The sequence below is a fragment of the Stenella coeruleoalba genome (genome assembly GCF_951394435.1).
Source record: "Stenella coeruleoalba genome assembly, chromosome: 11".
NCBI classification, from domain to species: Eukaryota; Metazoa; Chordata; class Mammalia; order Artiodactyla; family Delphinidae; genus Stenella; species Stenella coeruleoalba.
This window is the reverse complement of record NC_137157.1, coordinates 29,508,955-29,532,907: the sequence shown is the minus strand read 5'-3', so window position 1 is coordinate 29,532,907 and position 23,953 is coordinate 29,508,955. Positions and strand designations below refer to the sequence as shown.

Below are 23,953 nucleotides of genomic sequence, written 5' to 3'. Positions count from 1 at the left end.
TTACATTGGATTTTTTTCTTATAATTTGGTGGATGTGTAGGTGTATTATTGATAGTAACACAGTTTGATTGCCTTAAGAGGTACACATATTATCTCCTAGTTTATTGTTTTGCTTTATTTGTGGTGATGAATGTGTGGAAGTGCAATATTGAGAAAGAATATTTACTATGAATATTTTAGGTGATTTTTTTATCGCTTGGACTTCAGCTATATATACGCGTCAGTGGTTTAGTCCAACTCTGGCCTACATTACTGAGCACAATAAAGCTTTGTAATATTAATGAATGACACCAATTCAAACTTCATTAGTAGTGTAGTCTACTAATGTGTAGTGGGCTCCTCTTGAAATGAATAACTGACATGATAAAGAAACTCACAGAAATTTTCATGTATGTCAAGAGGAAAGCATTATTAGTATACATTTTTTTTGCATTCTGAGGGCATGAATACCAGAGTAATTTGTTCTATAAATTAGACTTCAAACTAATTCTTTCAAAATGCAATTAACAATTGACAGCTTAATATGGAACTATGAAGAAATTTTATATTATTTGTGGTATATTTCTTGTTTCATTGTCTTACCTGTAATTTTCACTGGTGTCAACAGGAGCTATTAGTTTATTGATGTGGAAAGAGACTTAAATGTCTTCATTCACTAAGTTCTCCAGGTCTTGAAATTGTCATTAATTTACTGAATGTATTAATATTTTCCCCTCTCCAAAGCATTGAGTCAGTTTATAACAAAGTATAACAATAAGGTTAGTTTAAGTAGAAATTATGCTAAAAATCAGAGGTAGTGCATAGATGTGAATATATTTTGTTGTAGCTAACACACTCCCCTGTATTTTTGCTTTTGAGATTCCTGATAACCAGGGCAAACCAGAAAATACAGTTAATATAAGGCACTTAGCATATGCTTTGGAAAGACAAGGATTTTCCTGTGAGATCATTCTAAATAACTATGAGGTGGACTTTTTCTAGCCAGATTGAACATTTAGCACTGGCCCAAAAAACTATTTCCATTTTAATTTCATGCCTCAATAAAACTGTGGAAATATTTAAAAATCCCAAAGCCCATCTTTTATTTATCTAACAAACATTAGGATGCCATTGGTTTTTTTCCTGAGTTCCTATTAAGCTAGGTCAGTAATACTGAGAAGGAGACAAGATTAGGTAATGTCAGAAATGCATTATGCTTATATAGTTGTTGAGAAGATAACAGAAGTAGAACAAAGTACAAAACAATAATGATTTAATGCTATAAATAAATTTTCAAGTAAAATGTATTTGTCTTAATGAAAATATGTTGCAGTATTATGCTCTTTATTTGAGTCATTTTTCAGCTTTTTACACAATTTCAATGTTTGCATTTATAAAGAGATATTTGGAAGTTCTAATTGGTATTTCTTAACAGACAGCCCAATAAGCATACAGGAAAGCATTAAAAGATTACAGAAGAATGGGTTTAATGTTGAGTTAAATTACATGGCAAGAGGTGAAATGAAAATAAAAAGACAAACACATATGTATGAGGTGGGAAGATTAAACATTAGTCAGAGTAAAGGTGTTTATAAGCCAAAAACAGAACAGGAACAGAATATTTGTACATAGTAGCAACCTATTCACACTGTATTTTTAGGTGGCATTGTCTTTGATCATTATTTTCATAATACTCCTTAAAATAAGTAAAGAAAGCAATGAATAATAAAGGGTGATATTATCTTAGTTATTACGTGTCAAACACTTTTCTTGGTGATTTACATGCAGTTACCACACAATCTTCAAAAATCCCTATGAACTGGGTGCTATTATTATACTAATTTCATAGAAAAAGAAATTTAGGATCAGAGAGATTAAACCACTTGTTCAAGATTGCACAGATAGTAAGTGGTAGAGCATGAATTTGAACTAAGTATACCTGATTCCAGAGCCTAGGCAGTTACTCACAATGCTATATAGGTTTTGCAAGCAACTTTTCCTGGCCAGAGACTGTACTCCACATTTCAATCATATTATCTTATTCAATGCTCACAACTCTGGCAATTGCACATTTCTTTCAATTTTATAGAAGAGAAAATTGAATATGGGTCATTTCTTTCATGACATAAATCATGCTAGATAAGCTATAAACCCCACTTATATCATAGAATAACTATGGAATATATGTCCATTGTTCTGTGCTCACATGGAGATAACAAAATGAAGCAAGATGTAAGAGGGACTTTACTTACTATTTCTAATTTGGACTAAATGACTAAATAGGGAAAGTTGACCCAAGCCAAATAAGTTCTTCTTCCTTTGAGCTCCCATAGCAATTCTCTATATATTACAAATATAGCAATTAAACTGAATTGCAGTGGTTTATTTATGAGTCTGGTATCATGTAAAAAGAATAATGGGAAGTACCATACTTTTTCCAGCTGTAAATTCCAGAATACGGTAAAATGCCTTGTATGTATCAGATTCTCTGTAGTGTTGCCTATATACATTCAGCTCAATAAATTAATGAATGACAACCTCTGGGGTAAATATATTGTTGAGAAGCAAAATAAGAGAAAGAAACTGACATTCTCCATGATGTCCCTATTGGATATTTAAGGTTTTTATACCATATTATCAAAAACTAAGACTGGATAAGCTGATGAGACTCTTAGTGGGTAAACTTAATGCAAGCTTTAGTGTTTACAAAGTGTTCCAGTAAGATCAAGAAACAACCTGGGTACATTTTAGGCAATAGAAATTAAAGCAAATTTTAGATAGGAGTTCCCAAGATGACAGAGTAGAACGACCCTGAGTTCACCTCTTCTCAAGACCACACCAAAATTACAAATATTTACAGAACAACTGTGGATGAAAAAGACTGGAGCCTACCAGAAAAGATCTTCTACAACTAATGATATAAAGAAAGAACCACAATGAGATGGGTAGGAAGGGGGTCGCTATATATTCAAGACCCATATGCCCAGGTGGATGACCCACAAATGGGGGAATAATTACAATTGCAGAGGTTCTTCCCAAGAAATGAGGGGTCTGAGCTCCACATGGGACTCCCCACCTGGGAGTCCTGCACCAGGAATATGAGATCCCAGAACATTTGGCTTTGAAGGCCAGTGGAGCTTACTTTTGGGAGTTGCAGAAGGCTGGGAGAAAAAGGGGCTCCACTTTTAAAGGGTACACACAAAATCTCACATGCTCTTGGACCATGGGAAGAAGCCGTAATTTGAAAGGAGCCTGGATCAGACCTACTGGCTGATCTTGGAGAGTCTCTCGGAGAGGCAGAAGGCAACTGGAGCTCAATCTGGGGACATAATACTGGCAGCAACCATTTTGAGAAACTCAGTCTACTGCGTGAACACTGGTGCTGGAAAATGCCATTTTGGAGTCCTCCTTCTAGCTTATTAGCCTCAGGACCCAGCTCTGCCCCCACCCACCAGCCTGTAAGAACCAGTACTGGAATGCCTCAGGCCAAACCACTAACTGGGCAGGGATACAGCTCCACCTACCAGTAGACAGGCTGCCTTAAGAATCCCTGAGCTCACAGCTGCCCTTGGACACAGTCTGGTCCACCAGGGGGCCCAGGACTTGGCCCTACACACCAGTGTATGGGTACTGAACTTGGAACTCCCAAGGCCCTGCAGCCAGAGACCCTGGGACCCAGCTCTCTCCATCAGCAAGCCTACTCTAGCCTTGAGACCAGCTTTCACCCACTGGCCAGCAGACAGCAGCCCCAGGACAACTGTAGCCATGGCAGGACCCAGTCCACCCACCAGTAGTCCAGCACCAGCCCTATGACTGGCTTGGCCAGCCCCACCCACCAAAAGTCCAGTGCCAGCTCTGGGACCCCTGGGCCCTGCAGCCAGACCCCAGGACCAGGCTTTGCCCACCAGTGGGCCAGCATTAGCCTCATGACCTGGCTTGACCCACTGGTGAGTGGGCATCAACTTCAGGATCTGCTGGACACTGACTTCACACCAGTGAGCCAGAAGTAGCCCTGGGACACTGCCCCCTCACAGGGTTCCACAGCCAGTCACCTTATGACCTGCCCCACCAACCAGCAGCCAGCAGCCTCCACACAAGGCAGAGCCTCGCAACAAACTGGACCAAGGATGAGTCATGCCTACTGGACTGCCCACAGTAATCAGCCTGCCACAACAGAAGGACCCACACAGCCCACAGTGGGGCACTACTAGAGCACTGGGGGCACCACTAAAGCATATAGTTCTGGTGACCAGAGGGGAGTATGCTGCTGGGATGCACAGTATGTCTCCTACAAAAGGCCACTTCTCCAAGGGTGGGAAATGAAACCTACCTACCAGATACATAGAAATAAAAACAACAAGTTAGGCAAAATGAAGAAACAGAGGAACATATTCCAAAGGAATAAGATAAAATTCCAGAAGAAGAACTAAGTGAAGTGGAGATAAGCAATCCACCCAAGAAAGTGTTCAAGGTAATGATAATAAAGATGATCAAAGAACTTGGGAAAAAAATAAGTGAACAGAGTGAGAAGTTAGAAGTTTTCAACAAAGAGTTAAAAAATATAAAGAATAACCAAACAGAGATGAATACAATAATGGAAATAAAAAATACACCAGAAGAAATCAATAGTAGACTAAATGATATAGGGGAATGTATAAGGGAGCTGGAAGAGTAGTGGAAATCACTGAAGCTGAACATAAAAAAGGAAAAAGGAATAAAAAGAAATGAGGACAGTTTAAGAGACCTCTGAGACAGCATCAACCATACTAACATTTGCCTTTTAAAAGTCCCAGAAGGAAAAGAGAGAGAGAAAGGGACAGAGAACATATTTGAAGACATAATCATTGAAAACTTCCCTAACTTGGGAAAGGAAACAGACATCTAAGTCCAGGAGGTGCAGAGAGATCCAAACATGATCAACCCAAAGAGGACCACACAAGACACATTGTAATTAAAATGTCAAAAATTAAAGATACAGAGAGAATATTAAAAGCAACAAAGGAAAAGCAACAAGTTACATGCAAGGAAACTCCCATAAGTCTATCAGCTGACTTTTCAGCAGAAACTCTGCAGGCCAAAAGGAAGTGGCATGATATATTTAAAGTGACGAAAGGGAATAACCTACAACCAAGAGTGCTCTACCTGGCAAGGCTCTCATTCAGATTTGATAGAGAAATCAAAAGCTTTACAGATAAGCAAAAGCTAAAAGAGTTCAGCACCATCAAACCAGCTTTACAAGAAAAGTTAAAAGGACTTCTCTAAGGAAAAAAGAAAAGGCCACAACTGGAAACATGAAATTTATGAAAGGAAAAATCTTATTAGTAAAGGCAAATATACAGTAAAGGTGATAAATCAACCACAGACAATGCTAGTAAATTAAAGATGTTAGAGATGGAAGGTATACTGTGTTCATGGATTGGAAGAATTAATATTGTAAAAAATGACCATACTACCCAAAGCACTCTACAGATTCAATTCAATCCCTATCAAAATACCAATGGCATTTTTCACAGAACTAGAACAAATAATTTTAAAATTTGTATGGAAACACCCCGAATAGCCAAAACAGTCGTCAGAAAGAAGAGCAGAGCTGGAGGTATCACAAAAAGACAACCTACTGAATTAGAGAAAATATTTGTAAATGATATGACCAATAAGGGGTTTATATCCAAACTATATAAACAGTTCGTACAACTCAATATATATATATATAAAAAAAGAGTAAAAAAATGGGCAGGGGGCTTCCCTGGTGGCCCAGTGGTTGAGAGTCCGCCTGCTGATGCAGGGGACGTGGGTTCGTGCCCCGGTCCGGGAAGATCCCATTTGCCGCGAAGCGGCTGGGCCTGTGAGCCATGGCCGCTGAGCCTGCATGTCCGGAGCCTGTGCTCCGCAACGGGAGAGGCCACAACAGTGTGAGGCCCGTGTACCGCAAAAAAAAAAAAAAATGGACAGGACCTGAGCAGACATTTTTCCAAAGAAGACATAGAGATGGCCAACAAGCACATGAAAAGATTCTCAACATCATTAATCATCAGAGAAATACAAATTGAAACTACAATAAGGTATCAGTTCACACCTGTCAGAATTGCTATTAAAAAGATCACAAATAACAAAAATCAGAAAGATGTGGATAAAAAGAACCCTTGCACACTGTTGGAAGGACTGTAAATTGATGCAGCCACTGTGGAAAACTGTGGAGGTTCCCTAAGAAACTAAAAATAGAACTAAAATATGATCCAGCAATTCCACTCCTGGGTATATATCCAAAGAAAATGAAAACACTAATTTGAAAAGATACATAAACCCCACTATTCCTAGCAGCATTATTTGCAATAGCCAAGATATGGAAGCAACCTACTTGTCCATCATCAGATGAATGGGTAAATAAGATGTGGCATATATATATATATATATATATATATATATATATATATATAAATCAAAGAATGAAATTTTTCCATTTGCAACAACATGGATGGGTCTGGAGGGTCTTATGCTTAGTGAAAAAAGTCAGACAAAGACAAATACTGTACTGTATGGTATCACTTATATGTGGAATCTAAAAAATAAAACAAACGGGTGAATATAACAAAAAAGAAGCAGACTCACAGATATAGAGAACAAACTAGTGGTTACAAGTGGGAAGAGGGGAGGGAGTGGGTAAGATAAGGGTAAGGAATTAACAGGTACAAACTACTATGTATAAAATACATTAGCTACAATGATATATTGTACATCATAGGAAATATAGCCAATATTTTACAACTATAAATAGAGTATAATCTATAAAAAATTTGAACCATTATGTTGTGCACCTGAAACTAATGTAAGTCAACTATACCTCAATAAAAATAAATAAAGTGTTGTCTCAGAATGAAGGAACTATAAATAAGGGAAAGCAGAGAAAGTGTGCAATTCTCATGATTAAAACAAAAAAATCTGGTTAGCAGACATTTGGTCCAGTTCAATACTTCCAGGTTCTTTTAGCATGAACCAAATATATTATGGACATTTTGGGTAGGACCAACTGTCCTGCAAGGAGAAACAGTCTGCTAACCAGATGGAAGAGGCATTCAGGAAAAATAATGTCCAAGTGAATGCATACCAAATGAGATGATATTGTTTAGTACAATTACTGTGTGGAAATGGATTTGAAATGATCTCATATATAGGATATAAAGGAAGAATTAGATAGAGAGTTATAGCTAATGTGGTTTATAATATAATTTCTGAATGATTATTTTGTTCATTCAATAAACATTTAATTGAAGGACTACTTTGTCCCAGATACTATTCAAAATGTGAGGGATATAACAGTGGACAAAATAGCAAAAAAAGAGAATGTCTCATGGTTTTAATTCTAGCAGGGAGAGATGCACAATAAAAACATGTGTAAGGAAAATATTGGTATGTTAGGTGATGATAGATGATATGGAGAGAAATAAAGTAGAAGAAGTAGATAGGGAGTATTGGAAAGGTGATTCTAATATAAATAATATGTTTAGGAAAGGCTTCAGAGAGGACACTTGTGAACAAACCTGAATAAAAAAGAGAAAGCTAGCTGTACAGCTATTTGGGAAGACTTACCAGGTAAAAGTTTAGTAAGTGCAAAAGTCCTGAAACAGAAGTTTGGTATCTTTGAGGACAGGAAAGGAGTCTGGGCTGACTGAGGTGGAATGAACTTGGAAAAGATAAGGGGGAGATGAAGCTATCAGAAAAATGAAAGACAAATCCTGTAAAAGCCTGGGAAAAATTGGATAAGAGGCAGGCTTGTTATCCATTCTCTCCTTTTATCAGGGAGCACCTGTGGGGAATAAAAAAGATGAACCAATCAAATATGATTGTAAACCTGCCAATAACAAACTTTCTGGCAAAGAAACTATCTGTATTAGCTGATGGGACAGTCTTTGTTTATGGAATCCTTCAGCAGGATATAACTGGTCTACTTAGGATTGCATATGATAAATTCAGAATTGATGGGTTTATAGGACAGAGGTCTGGGGAAAATGTCATGAACTTGAGAATAAAGAAGAGATATTTCATTACCAAAAACATAAGCGTTTGAGTAAATATTATATTATAGCTACTTATAGTACTTACAGATTTCATACGTTAATCTGTACCAGATCAAATCCTGATGCAGGGCATTGTATCCTAAACCACCCACTCTTTTCTTTGCCTGTCCCTCATGATTACTTTTATCCTTGAAATTATTAGTAAAGCTTGGTACTAAGAACTTTTATTCACATGAGTCTGATTTGACAATTATCTAAGGACCTTATAGCAGACTACTACTCTTTCTCTGAATGAGATGTGATCACTGGACAGTTTTAAACAATGGCATAATATAATATAACTTGAATTTTAAAATGAATAATAGATTGATTGCAGAGGATCAAATACAGAAGCAGGAAAAGAATATTGCAGGTGAGAGCCCATAGTGGTTTGGATCAGACTTATAGCAGCGTAGATGGTAAGGAGTGGTTGGTTTTTGGATACTATGACATCAAGAATGACAACACTCAAATTATAGCTCCTTAGGAGAAGTCTATAGGAACTGTTATTAGGTGATTCCAGAGAAGCACACAGATGTAATGGCTAGGTAGTTAAATCATTAAGGTATGGGTGACAATAGATGACGTCGCTAAAGATAGCTAATTTAAAATATAAGTAAATTCTAAAGCTCTGCATTGGCAAAGCTCAAATAGCATAATTGAGCAGCAGATATGAAGGTAAATTCTGATGCTACGATAGGTTCGCTTTCTCTTTGCCCACTTTCTTTTGTGTGTGTGGAGGGATGGCATAAGGCAGGTTGGTACATGTGAGCTTAAAATTAGAAGCAGCAGAACTATATTTAAGTGAAGGGAATTTCTTTTTATTGCTGAATATGCCATTGTATGGATATACCATAATTTGATTATCCATTCATCTGTTGATAGACGTTTATGATACTTTCAATTTTTAACATTATAAATAAAGCTACTATTAACATTCATGTACAAGGTTTTTCTGGTGTGTGTGTGTGTAGACATATAGGATATATATCCCTTTTCAAAATAAGTGTTTCAAAATAAGTGTTCAAAATAAGTGACTCCTTTTCGGTATTTTTTTCACTTAAGGTAGGCTTTCATTGTTGGTAGCTGTTTTAGATCAATCTTAGGCTAAGTCTCCTTTTCTCTCTTCTATGCTTTTTTTCCCTAAGCTGCACTGCCTCTCCATGTGGGAGAGGGTTTCATGCATAATTTGAAAATTCGGTGTTCTCTTTCTCTTAGTTATGCTGTGGGTGTGGGCTTTGCTTCATTTCTTCTTCTTCCTCATGTTTTTAAGGAGTTGTTGGAAGATTTGAATTAAATGGTCAGTATTACTTTGGCTACCATCAAGATGTAAAGAGGAAGAGTGTGACAGGCAAAATAATGCTCCCTCAAAGATATCAGGTCCACATAGAGGAGAAGGTGATGTGAAAATAAAGCCAAAAGAAATTTCAGGATGTTGGCCTGGAAGACTGGAGTCCAGGGAATGTCACAATCCAAGGCATGCCACCAGCCACCAGAAGCTGGAAGAGTAAGGAATAGATTTTTCCCTTAGAGCCTCTGGAGGGACTGTGTTCCTGCTGATACTTTGATTTTGACCCAGTTATACTGATATGGGATATCTGGCCTCCAGAACTGTGAAAGAATGCATTTCTGTTGTTTTAAGCCACCCAGGTGCAGTAATTTGATACAGCAGCCACAGGAAACTAATACAGAGATTTTTTTCTTTAACTTTACTGTGGGTTGAAGATAGTAAAGTCTAACTATAAAGCAAAAAAGAAAGACTTAAAACATAACTTCAGATACAGCTCCACTAAATGGCCAGTAGATGTGTCCATTCACAGGGCAGTTATTATTGGCAATTTTTCTCTTTAGTCTATATGTTGAAATTATGTTTCCAGGACCCTGTTCTACCCAACAATAGAAGATCAACATGTATTTGAAGGATGTAAAATGGGTCTGTGCTCTTCTGGTATAGTCTCTAACTTCTATTCCTGCAGTTCAACATTACCTCATTGATTACTCACATTATCAAACTGCACCCCCCAGAAAAAACAAGTTTGCATGATAGTAATCTCTTCAAAGAGATACCATTTTACCAGTGAAGTGAGCTATTAACATCATCATGTAGAATGATGGATTTACTAATCTGAAAAAGCTATACGTGGATTATTTTACTGACTCAGGTCTTCTTCAAGTAATGAATAATGAGGTGGTATTATTATTATTTTTTTTGAGGTTACACAGGCCTCTCACTGTTGTGGCCTCTCCCATTACGGAGCACAGGCTCCGGACGCGCAGGCTCAGCGGCCATGGCTCATGGGCCCAGCCGCTCCGCGGCATGTGGGATCTTCCCGGACCGGGGCACGAACCCGTGTCCCCTGCATCAGCAGGCGGACTCTCAACCACTGCGCCACCAGGGAAGCCCAGGTGGTATACTTTTAGACTTAATAAATCAGCCTCCGCGAGGATAAAATAAAGAGTCTATTTCAAAGACAAATTTTAGTTCCCACTCTTAGAACTAATAAGAGATCAGGAATGTTCTAGTCTAGCTCCACAAAAATCACAAAAACATAATGAAACATAATGAAAACAAACAAATTGTAGCTAACATGCAAACAATTGATCAGTAGTTCCAAATTACTTTAAAAATATGGGAAAATGTAATCATCTAGTATTTAAAAATAATTGCCCTGTAGATAGTGTTTTAAGTTGATCCTTTGATTATCCTGAAAACTCTCCAAAGGATACAGGACTGTTCATAGGACAGTAATTTCATAGATGGAAAAAAAATGAAGCTCAGAGTAGTTTGGCCTGAGATCACAGAGTGGTGTAGCTCCCTTAATATTTACATGTCTAATGTTCTTTGCACTTATAACATCTTTTTGTGACAGGTCAAATTTAGCCATAACACTATGAACTCACTTGAGAAGAGAGGAAATAATTCTAAAACAATTCAAAATTGGTATCCGTGCATTGACTAATGTATTAAAATTATCAATCATTTTTAAATTGGACTAAAACTACCATTTTTGGAAAATCTACAGCTTTCAAATTTTAACATAGCTTCTGAATATTTGATCCTATAAAAAATTATTCAATGTGAACTCATTTTTTTAAAATTAATTAATTTATTTATTTATGGCTGTGTTGGGTCTTGGTTGCTGTGCGTGGGCTTTCTCTAGTTGTGGCGAGCGGGGGCTACTCTTCTACTCTTTGTTGCAGTGTGCGGGCTTCTCATTGCAGTGGCTTCTCTTGTTGAGGAGCATGGGCTGTAGGCACGAGGACTTCAGTAGTTGTGGCTCGCCGGCTCTAGAGCACAGGCTCAGTAGTTGGGGGTCACGGGCTTAGTTGCTGTGCGGCATGTGGTATTTTCCCTGACCAGGGCTTGAACCCGTGTCCCCTGCATTAGCAGGTGGATTCTTAACAACTGCACCACCAGGGAAGCCCGTGAACTCATTTTAATAAGAGTTCAAGTGTGTCTAATCATGACAATTAGTGGAAGTAGTATTTTCTTTATTAATATTATAAAGCAATATATTTTATGAAATTAATTTTTTCTAGGTCTAATGGCTTTGCTATAAACTAAGTATTCACTTACTTTTTTTCATCTTTTCTCACAAAATGAATTAAATTCAAAATATAGACTTAAAAAATGGACACTAAGATTTGGTAACCGTAGAGAATCTGCAGAAAACTTTTCTGTTTCTTCTTTGCTTAGGAAACCCAGAAAACCAATATGAGCACTATCTACTCTGTGATTTACATTCATACTGCAGTGCAATGACTTTAACTGTTAATTGAAGTTTCTCTTCCTGAGCTATAGAATAGTAGACTGGAAAGATGTCTTTTGCCAATTGTATTGTGTAATGCAGAGTTGCTCTTGAACGCAATAGTACACGTTTTACTCCTTGGCGTTTCTCCTATTTTTTTCTTTAGCATTTCTAAACAAATAAGAAAGAATATCATAGCAGCTATTGTATGCATAAATGGGATATATGTTCTGAATATTCTTGATGCCAACAATGGAAAGGTTTATTTATTCATTTAGTTTCTTTTTTTGTTTCATTTTTGTGTGGTCTGGCATGAAATCAAATGAATCTATATCTTCACTGAATATAAGAATATTCATCCACTTATTTATTCAATAATTCACTTATTTCCAATATTTTATTCAATTACCAGTTAGTGATTGCCTACAAGTACCAAGCAGCCTTCAAAGTGCTAGAAATATAAATGAACAATTTACAGCCCCAATTCTCAGGAGACTGAGTTTATTAGGCAGATAAGGGGACCTAATTCTATCACATAGAGTGCCACGTCAGAGGCATGTTTTGTTTGATAAAAGGGCACTGAGGAGAAGCTTCCAACTTAACCTGAGTGTTTCAGGAAAAGTCTCTGAGAAGTAGTGTTTGACAATTCCTTAATGGTATTGATTTTGACATCAACACCACCTGAGGCTTATTTTATAGGCAATCTCATTTCATGAAATTCTTCCGTAAACAAAGAGCTGATATCCTTTGAATGCTCTTTCCGGAGGACATTTTTCTTGTCCTATGTTCATGCTTTAGGATGATATGTGAGAAACGAGAATTGAGAGGTGGAATTACTAACAGAATGAATACCTGTCTACCTGTGTTCCCAGATGGGCTTAACAGATGAAGACAGGGGAGGGCCCCATGTAAGTGACTATACAGTTCAAGCATTTTTTTTTAATTATAAGGTAAATATGTTTATATATATGGTCAATGGAAAAGGTAGCTCGGTAATGACAGTGTTCATCATAAAATATCATCATATTTAAACCCCAAAAGCACTGCCAAATAATTGATTTTAGAAACTGAAATCTAACACTTGAATTAATCATTATAATTTGGAAAGTTCATACCAATTATTGTCCTTGGCTTTTAGGTAAAAATAGATAATTTTCAGTACTCTGTATAGATCTTTTTATTTGTCCTTGGTTACAGTGTTTTGGTGCCCTCAATGACCATTCTATACATGCATTTTCCAGCACCTTGTTCAGTATCTTTGTTTGTTTCTTCTAGAGAAGATAGAGGAAATTGGGTATGAACTATCTCACCTTTCTGCTATCCGTGCATACAGACATTGATGCTGGAGCTCCCTACTTCCTTTCCTCCAGTCTCTGATGATAATGTTTCCTTCATGTCCTATTCAAGTTAACCCACCACCAATTTGGATGTTGATTCCACTCCTCTCCTACTCCTGAGACTTTGCTATGTCAGTTATCTCTTCCTCCTGCAGAATCTTTAAGCTCCCTTTTTTTCTCTTCTGACTTTTTCCCTTTGGCACTTGAACCACCTTTTTCATCCTAACAAAAATCAACAATAAAAATCACTTAACCCTAAATAAATACCTCTGGCTAAGATCCAGGTATTTTTCTTTTTTCATTACATGATCAGAAATCTTGTCTACTTTTGCAGTCTCTGTTTCCTCACTTCTCATCATGCTTAACGCCCCCCCTCCACCCGCGGTATGGCTAAAGTCCCTGTTGATTGTCATATTGCCAAACTCCATATTATGAAAATGAAGCTCTCTCTTGTATTTGGCAACCTTGCTCATTCTCTCCATTAACTGTATTTTCTGTCCTTGAAACTTTACTTACTTTGTTTCCAAGACAACTTTGTATTAACCATAAACACTGCTGTAGTAGCCTCTCAACTCTTCTCTAATTTTTAAGGCCCATACATGTCATCTCCTGAGCTACAGGAGTAATCTAACTGAAATGCAAAGCTTACCAAATCACTCCCCTGATTAAATCAATCAGAGACTTCCCATCACCTAAAGAGTAAAATTCTTATACCTTAAAAGGTAAAAGTCAAGTCCCTCTGGATTTTACTTTGACTCTCTCTCCAGCTTCAGCTCCTTGTTTTTCTTATATTTCTGACTCCTAACTTTTGGTGCTCCAAGAATTTCATCCTTTATTTCCTATTTTCCTTAGTCAACCACTTTCCTGAATGACCTTATCTACTCTTACAATTTTTACCTTTTTGATAATCACTTCATAATTATTTAAAATTCACCATGTCAAACTGAAATGATCCTTTTCCATCTAAATATGTTCATTGCGGTTCATTTTTTCACTTATGTAAGTTATGTAAGTTAATTACTGTTATTAAAAACAAACAACTAATTAAACATAATAAAGTTCAATAAAGGTCAGTAGTGAAGCTTTGCTTCTTAGGGTAATTCAGGGATGCAGTCTCCTTCTATCAAGTGCTGGGGTCTTGGAATACTTTCTCAGAAACCTATGCATCCAAAAGAGTGAGAGAAATAACAGCAAGATTACAAAAGGTTTGGATGAGCCAGGACCAGAAGTAGCAAATAGCAATTCTAGCTATAGTCCACTGGTCAGTACCAAGTCACAAGGCCACCTTAACTGCAGTAAGGGCTGGAAAATGTAGTCTGTCCATAAGCCTAGGAGGAAAAGTAAAGGGGTGTGCTGAACACACAGCATCTTCTCTGCCATAATGGCTGCCTGCCAAATTTTTTTTTTTCCTCCTTTACTTCTTGAATAAATTTCAAGTCTGCTACCACCTCTATCTTTAACCCAACTAAACCCATTCTCATGGGTCTGACCTCATCATTTCTCAAAAGAACTACTGCAGTAGCCTTCAAACTGCCTTCTGGTTGAACCCTTCCTATGTATCATCTACACAGCTACAGGAATAATCAAGTAAAATGAAAATTTTACCTATAAAACTCCCCTGATTAAATCCCCTTAGTGACTTCCCATTATGTACAGAGTAGAAATATCATAGAATAGAAAAATAATGTCCTCCTGACTTGGAATCTGCCTATTTCACCAGCTTCAACTCCAGATACTCATTGACTTTTACTTTACACTTGGCCAAGACTGAAACATTTCTTGTACGCTGAGCGCTCTATTTAGTGTCTTTGCTCATTCTACTTTCTAATCTGGAATACCTTTCACCTCCCTACTCCATAATCCCTCAGGATTAATTAGCTGCCTCTCATCAAAACCTGCATAATCCTGGTACCTTTATCAATCAATAATGTACTTGATTATACACAACCATCTGTGCAAGTGCCTAAATAATTCATTAAACTATGAGATACTTGAGAACAGGGGCTGTGTCTGACTTTTCATTCCCAGATCTAGCAGATACTTGGCTAATAGTAATCATCTATAAATATGTCTCAAATGAACAAACTGCTTGCGTTGAAGTAAGAGAGACTTACCTTGAAACTCAGTTCCTTTTCCTGTATCCCTTGAACCCTACTTATGTCTTGCCATTCACTTGCATAAGACTAGTTCCAGACCTTCCCTAGGCTCCTGACTGGAGTTTGGTTTTGTATGACCAGATGATACAAGATAATAATTATCACTCTATTAAATTCCCCACTCTTGTACCCTGCTCATATTATTGGATATCCTGGCACTACATAAACATATGACACTTGGGCAATATGTTATAAGCTGAGGGAAGCCCATCAACCTATTTGGAATTGGTCCCTCAAACCAAATCACTTCTTTTAGCCCATAATTATCTTGAACAATAGATTCCTGCTTGTAACCCCAGCAACCACTCTGCTCATTCAAGTAACAAATGATGTCTCACAACCAAGGCTGTTTCATATTCTAACGATAGACACTTAAAAGATGTGCATTTCTACTACACAGTGGGATCAAGAGTGTAACTATGATAATAGTGCAAAACAATACAAAGCAATTCAATTGGAGAAACAGAAGAATGTGGGCAGCAATCTAAGTGGAATTTCCTTTTCTTCTCTGAATTCTAAAATCATTGGCACCAATTGTGAATTGTATTTTACAAAGACAAAACTGAGTGGAAAGTGCTCTCCACTCAATCTTCCTCCATTAAGTTTTAGTCTCATTTCAAAATGGTAGTGCCAAGGCTGCTTCCTCCAGTACCTTGATTGATAGCTTTCAAATTATGATTCAGGACCAAGTACATTAGTAGTACTTGTACCTCATAAATAGTACATCATTTTTCATTAATTAATGCCATTGAATTAACTTGAATTATTGGAAAAAAGGAACACAAGTACATGGCTTAAAATGTCCATATGTTTAAATAAATACTGTTTAGAGGTTAAGTATCTAGAATTCTTGAATTTGAAGTAAATTTGATACCTTTTCTGATATGTAAAGAATGGATAGAAATTATTAAAATATCTAAATTTAGGAATATTTTGGGAAAATATTATTTACTTCGTGATTCACTTTTAAAGGAATGTTTATACAGTTCAGCTGAGGTATTTTTCATAATAGACAACAAAATAAAACAAAAGAATGTGTATATATGTACATACATATATATAATATATATGATATTATACAGATATTTGATATATATTATACCTATACTACTTCATATATGTCTTTGGAGACTTGAAAAATATTTTTTCTTAATCCTATTTGATTATTTAAGAATATATATGGATATAATTATACTTTTCTTTTTCAAATTATGAATTTAATAATTCAATATTTGTTAAGATATAATAAATAACTCTACACTGGGGCAAACAAATAGTATGTGCTTCATATCAAAGACCAACAAATCCATTTCCCAGGCTATGCATCACACTTTGGTCAGTTCTGCTACAGATTCTAACATTGGCCATTAATCTTCTGTCAATTATTTTTATAAATACTGTCTCTTCCGGGATTTATAAACAAATCATTTAAAACCAAAATAACCCAAGATTCATTAATTCTGTCTTGTACATTATAAACTACCAAAGGTAAATAATCATTCTTGAATTAACTCAGAAAAATAGAATATAAGAAAAAACATACTGTTTGATTCTACAGGAAAAGATCTTGCTTAATGATAACTCCGAGTATTAGGAAATAATTTGTCAATGTCAGTGTTTTTAAATCTCAAATTCCCCTAAGAATTTAGAAAATGTTCCATCATGTTTATTTTTGTACCCTCTAAACACACACAACCCCCCCCCACACACACACAAACACACCCTAAATTATTCAAGGCTGTTAGTCAGAACTCAGAAGACATATACTCATGCAAATCGTTCTAGACTGCCCAACACAAGATCATTTTATCCATACAATAACTAAACAAGAATTAGTTGAGAGCCATAGAGCCACTTTGAGCTCTGTGAGTTCTTGGGAAATGGAAGGAAGATGGAAGCAGTGCTGAACCTCCAGAAATTTTATCCTGAAGAGGAGGGAAAGAGGATGGGGAGGCCCCAGAGTGTCTGGTTGCTTCCATAACAAAGGGAAGGAGTAGTTTCAAAAAAAGGAAGCATCAGAAAACTGTGAACATTGTTATTATTTTTACAGACATTAAATACTTACTTATAAGGCTTCATAAAATTCTTCAGAGTGTAGTCCAGGTGTCATCTCCTCTGTCAAAGGGCCCTAAATCTCCCAACCTGAGTATGAATTGACATTGATCTCCTGTGTATTTCTATAACAATAATATTTTAGGAACATGCTGCTTTAGAACACTTATCACTTCACTGAATTAAAATTCTGTGAAATCTGTCTTCAGAGATTCTGGGATCCTTGAGAGTAGGAACTGTGCTTTTTTCACCCTTTTATCACCTTTACTGGTGCCACCACCACTATTGCAGTTTGTAGCACCATGACTGGCATTCAATAAAACAGACACTAAATGAATGACTGAGACACAATCAGAGGACATTAAACGCATGTCAGGCTGAGTAATTTAATCATGGACTGTGAATAATGGGAAGCCAAAAAAGCAGGTGTCACAAATTCAGATTCCTAGTAGGTTCCCAAGAAGGTGACAAAAGTGTTACAAATTTTAAAAAAGAAAAGAAATTTTTTTCTAGTATTAAAAAGTGCTACAAGATAAACTATAAGGTTGATGACAAACCCCAATCAATAGTTGGTCCCAGTATCAGGGACGCAAGAGGGAATAATGTGTACTGTGGGAATGCATTCCCTGGATCAAGAATATGTCTCTCTCATTTCCAACCTATTGTGGCAACAAGGAAATCTGGGTTCAGTATTGCTAGATGTACCAATTTATAAGAAAAGCCAGAAATTAAGTGTTTATATTTACTATTATATGACATATCACAGTATTAACATGTTGGCTTTTTTTTTTTTTAAAGATAAAATGTGAGCCAAACCAAACACACTCTGTGAATGTGAAACAGAGACCACCAGAGTTTTAATGCCCTCTAAGTGCCCTTTGCAGGATTGACAAATCTCCAAAAGTATTTTAGGAAGTTTAGTTACATGCCAGGCTGTCTCAGCAGTCCAGGCTAACACATAAGCATATTCAAATCCGGTTCCCAAGGTGGTGAGTCCAGAAGCATGGTGACAATAGCTTATATAAAATAATTTTATAATCTTCCACTTTGTTTCCTGTATTTGACTCTCCTGAGTGAGCACAACAATGGCACAGCCAAATCATTTTAGATACTAGAATCTCTACATTTCACATGTTATTGTCCCTTCCTTTTTTCTTTTATTTCTGGTATTGAATTACTATTTCCTACTACATTTCCCATAATTCTTCAGCACGTTCATTCTACCCAGCCAGCTCTTTTTTTTCAAACTTCCTAGATTCTGACAAGCCACAGAAATACCTGATTTCAAAGAGATGCTTGCATTCTATACTGATACCATCTAGGAGTGTAAATGCCTAATGTCACACTGCTGAGAAAGGTAAGAAAAATCATTACAGGTCTTTATATCTTCTAATCTTTTAACATTTTTTTTGAAGAGACAGAAATGTTTTATTTTTCAACCAGTATCTTAGTTACTTATTTTTGTTACATCTGTGCAAATCAAAATGCAATAAAATTTTTGAACGATAGAGCTGGAATGTGGACTCAAAATGTGACCCAATAAGATTGCAAGGACTATTTAAAGAAGTCTTCCATAAATCTGACAATGACTCTGACTCCAACAGCGTGGATTTGAATATAAATTTTGCACAAATAAATGAACTAAGAAAACAATTAAGCTGCTATCCTGTCTGATTGATATGCCATTATAGCAATGCAAGGACAAATTCATTTAAGTTAGGCTAGAGGCTTAATTAATTTTTTCACAACTATCATCAGAAACACATATTAAGTTTCTACTCTCAAATCATTTCATGATATGATTTTTTTCTCAAATTTTGCAAATAGGGAGTCAACATTTAAGTCAAAAATAAACCCCAGAATATACAAAGAAAATTTGAATTGGCTAAAGCAAAATTTAGTTACTCTGGTAGTAATAGGATTTTTTTTTTTTAACTAAATGTGAGTGTAATCTGATAAGCCTGTTTTCCAACTAGTGGATATCATGGTTCTGTATTAAATGTATGCAGTTGAAGAATATGTTTGATTGTTTACTGCCTGGGATTTATATAAAACTGGTATATTACAATATGCCATGTGTGTGGTTAACCCAGTTGCAAATCATTAAACCATTATGTAGTAATTAGCAGTGTTATAAAAAGAATGAGATATACGCATCATTTATTTTCAATACAGCTTTGCATAATTGGAATAATATGCAATTTGATCTATTAAGATACTAATTAAATTCAAAACACTTAATATGTACCAGAATGTAGTGCTCTGAAATTGCATAATTGTCCATTGTGTGGTCATTTTCTTCACTATCCCTTTCTCCAAAGCATGTGAGAGTAATCCATAAATTACATTCAGGGAAAAGGTAATATTAAGAAACAATGAGAACCACAAAGAAGTCTTGGTCAAAAGTGTTATACTTCTCCAGGCAAGTGGAAAAATCTAATTTGTTTTATACCTCCATTCTAAGCCCCTATTCTGTGCCTTTGAAGATGTGTATACTTAATAAAATGGCCCCAAAAAGAAAAAAGGGGAGCAGTTTAAGTGCATAAGTAATTGAAAAATTGGAAATTTTAAATAAAGTATTTCTGAAAAACCAAGAGGTGGTTTTTCTGCAACTTCTAATTAAGGAGTCTGTCTTTATGAAGATTCACATCCTGGCAAGATATCAAAGTCATATATTCTTATTATTCTTTTTCAATTTAGCTTCAGTGTACTATCAGATGAAATCTTATCACTGTATTCAGAATTTATCACTTAGCTGAAGAATTTAGCACTGTCTACAATATCAAATCCAACCTCAAACATTTCCCAAGGCCTTCACATATTAGCCCTTGCTACTTTTAGAATAGTAAGGATGATGGTGACAAAAATAAAAGCTAATATTTTTCCTAGGTATTGTGCTAAAAATGTGCCACATTATCTCATTTAATTCATAGAGGATAAAATATATGAGCAAACTCAGGCTGTGAGAGGTAACTTAAACTTGGTTTGAGTCTTACTGTTTCTGTGTTCCAAAGTTGAGTGAAATCTGAGGTTGTGTGATTCAGAAGCATTGTTCTTAACCTTTCACTATGCTACAAACTTCACAATATTCCAACACTCCTCAAAACCTCTTCTGTACTTGCTCTAAATGAATCAGACCAGACTCTTCCACGTACTTAGTATTGCCTTATTCTTTTCTCAATGCCTTAGTTTATGCTGTTTCCTCTCTTAAAGTGTGTACTTTGTCACTTAGCCAAGCATCCCTCCTCTTTCAAGGCATGAATCACATGCCTCCTCCTCCATAGCTCTTTCACCTCAAATGCATACCTCAGATCTCATTTGTATTCCCATAGTGCCTAGTATAGAGATACAAAGGTGATTATCTCTCAATAAATATATTTTCTGAAAGCATTAATAGCAAAGACATAAATAATCCATTATAAAACAAAGAATGTTGTCATGCACATTTGATTCCTTGTTATAAAAGATAGATTTGCTGCCAGACGTATTTCCTGTGCCAGATTTTCCATCATCAACAAAATTTTCAAAAAGATTTTCATTCACTTTCTGACTGCCCTTGGCCTGTGTCCAATTTTTTTTTTTTAGAGCTTCCAAATTTAATTTTAAATTCAAGTGCTACTGCTGAATACAAGCAGTATAGAGCCAGAGAAGGAGTTTTCCTTGAAGAGAAATGGGATCCATTTTAATTTAGAGGCAAATAAGGGAAGTATCCTGAGGTTTCCCCCGTTACCAGGAATGGTCAGCTCCATTCCTCTGCTTTTTCACCCTGGTTTTCCTGCTCCCTTTACCCTTAGACTCAGGTCCATTCACACTCTTGGGGTAAGTCCTGCCCTGCCCGTGATAATAAAGGAGAGCTCTTCTTGAGAATGTGGTGGATTCATTAAAGCTCCAGCCAATTTTATCACATGTTATTCTGATGTCTTTACCAAAATCCTAACCTCATAATGGCCAAACCTCCTTTTGTCTCTCTGGTATTATTGGCAGGGCATGGATGTCTGCCAAATCGTCAGGCTAGTGGCAGGAAGGGCGGCTGCTTTGGACCCTAGGCTGGCAGGACCAGGAGGCACAGTTGCCATTTCTTTAAGCTAGCCAACATTAGGCATATAGGTATCATTTCAAGGGTGATAAGTTAGATTTGTGACGTAACTCTACTTACAGAAAAGGCAGTATGGTGTAGTGATTGAATGACTCTGGAGCCAAACTGCTTAAGGTCAAGTTCTAATTCCGACACTTGTAAGTTGTGTGTGACCTTGAACAACCTTGGACAACTTATTTGATCTCTTAATAACTCAGCTTTTTTCAACTGTAAAACAGGGATAATGATAAGTCCTACATAACAGTGTGTTTGTGAGGATTAAAAAGAATTAATACATGTCAAACATATAGAGCAATGATAACACTCAACAGTGTTGGCTATTATTGTTTAGTATTTCTTCAGTAAGTAAATGAATAAAAATAATAACTTTATTGTATAGTAAAGTTTTTTTGCTTGTCTCTTTCTTCCTCAAGACCAAAAACTCCTGGAGGGCAGAGAGCAGTTATTAATCATCTTTGTACAGCCTCAGCATTTTCCAGGAGGATGATTCATTATTTGCACACAATGACTATTTGTTGAATGAATGCAAGTTGTAGTCATTAGAGAGAAAATGTAAAGTGAAGTAGAGCTTACCATTGTAAGAATCCGAATTATTTAGGAATAATGAGACTATGATGTTTGTAGTTTTGTCCCCTTCAGTGTTGAAGTCACACCCATAGTAATGGCAATAAAGTGGAGAGGGGAATTGTGAATCAGATGTCAAAGTTCTCAAGAGAGAAAAAAGTATGAACCTACCTATAGAAGGAAAGGAGAACTGTAAGGCTATGAATCAGATATGAGACTGAGGTTTTAAACTGGAAAAAGCTAACATTTAATAAACAATATTTACCGGAGAAATATGGAATCTTCCCAAGAAAGGATTAATTTACAAAAAACAAATTCAGCAGAAAGCAGATAAGAAAAATATTCATATTTTTATACCATACATTTGATATTTTTAATACACTAGTTACCGCTTATTAGTTTAATGTGTATGATCCACGTACTCGTGTGTTATCTCTGTATCCACAATGCTTACAACAGTATCTTTAATAGAGTACAGATGACTGTGGGACTCTGCATTTTGGGTGGTAGTTGAGAATAATGAAATGAAAAGAATAGAGGAAGAAGCTAACTTCGATGTTATAGGCATATTCAGGCTGAAAATCAAGTATTCAGACACCTGGTATGATTAATCTATACAGCAGTCCACTCAAAGTCCTAAAAGAGGTTTTTCAGAGAAGTTCTTCTGCCCAAGAGTTCTTAGGATAAACATTTGAATAACTGACTAGCACTGAGGATGCTTCTTTCCAGTGGAGTCAACAGTGAGAGGCCTCCAATGCTAAAACTGTATTGTGATCAGGGGTAAATGAGCCTTGAAGACAACTCTGCTCAGGTGATTGAAGGGAGAGTTGTACCAAGAAGCTCCCTCCTCAGAATAATTGACAGTGAAGCTTTCTGAAAAAGGACCAACCAAGATGCTGTATAAAACGTAAAGCTCAAACCATATGTGAGGCAGTAATAAGTGTATATTATCATTTTGGTGCCTCCTTTACCTTCCATGCTGCCCTTTAGCGGCAATATGAACTGATTTCTCCTGTGTGGAAATGTGAGGGGAAAGAAGACAAGGGTAGATAGATGAAGTAGTGATAAAGACTGAGGGTCATCTCAAGGGAGTGACCCTCACAAGTGCTTACAGGAGCCAGTGACCATTCACCTGCTGCGTAGAGCTACCCATGGCCAATCACGGTTACCAGCAGTAACACCAACAATCAACAGAGAACTATACCAATGGCCAGTTAAGCAAAGAGATGCCTGCCTCTCCCCACATTGATTTTCCTCAGATTCTTCTGCTCTTCAATAGAAATGTTTCTGACTAGTGAAAACAGAGAGGGAAGATGATGAGGGATGCACCTGTGAACACAATTGATCTTTCACTCAAACACCTTTTCTATTCAAAGTCTTTTGATTTAAAAAAATCGCGTTTCACAGTGCCAACTTTTCTAATATACAAAGACTAACTACAAACTTTGATGTCTCCAGTTGAAATGTATAGCATAACTTTTTTCTTTATTTTTAATAGCTTTCAGTGGTCTCATTTTTTTTCAGCAATCCCTTTTATGTGTTACATAGAAATACAGCCAGATAAATGAAAGGCAACTTTTCCCCCAGAGACATAACAGGAAGGCTCTAATTTAAAGAGAATGTTAGGGTATGTACTCATGTAATTGACAAACAGAGAACCTACTCTAAGATGTGGCTTTTAGTATAAAGTCTATTAGGCAGCATCATGGAGGAAAATGCTTTCATCTGTGATATCGGAGATTTCCATTCTAATCCCAGCTGAGCTGACTATTTTTTTACATAAATTCTGGCATGTGTTATATCTTCTCTGGGCCTAAGACATATAGAATGAGGAGGTTCATCTAGAAAATATTTAACATCCTTTCCAAATATGAATATCTATGACCACTTAGTGTTGGGAATGACCCCAGACTATTAACAGAAGTAAAGAGCCCTCTGACCATTGGGCAATTTCTCAGTCCATTGT

At 36.5% G+C, this 23,953-nt stretch overlaps 1 long non-coding RNA gene across 1 annotated transcript in view; it reads left to right on the top strand.

Moving 5' to 3' along the window:
- Positions 1-23,953, top strand: part of LOC307194653 — a 493,721-nt gene that overhangs the window by 415,174 nt on the left and 54,594 nt on the right. The window contains exon 5 of the long non-coding RNA XR_013830601.1: positions 18,583-18,684. This is a non-coding gene — a long non-coding RNA (uncharacterized lncRNA). The remainder of the gene's footprint in view (positions 1-18,582; positions 18,685-23,953) is intronic.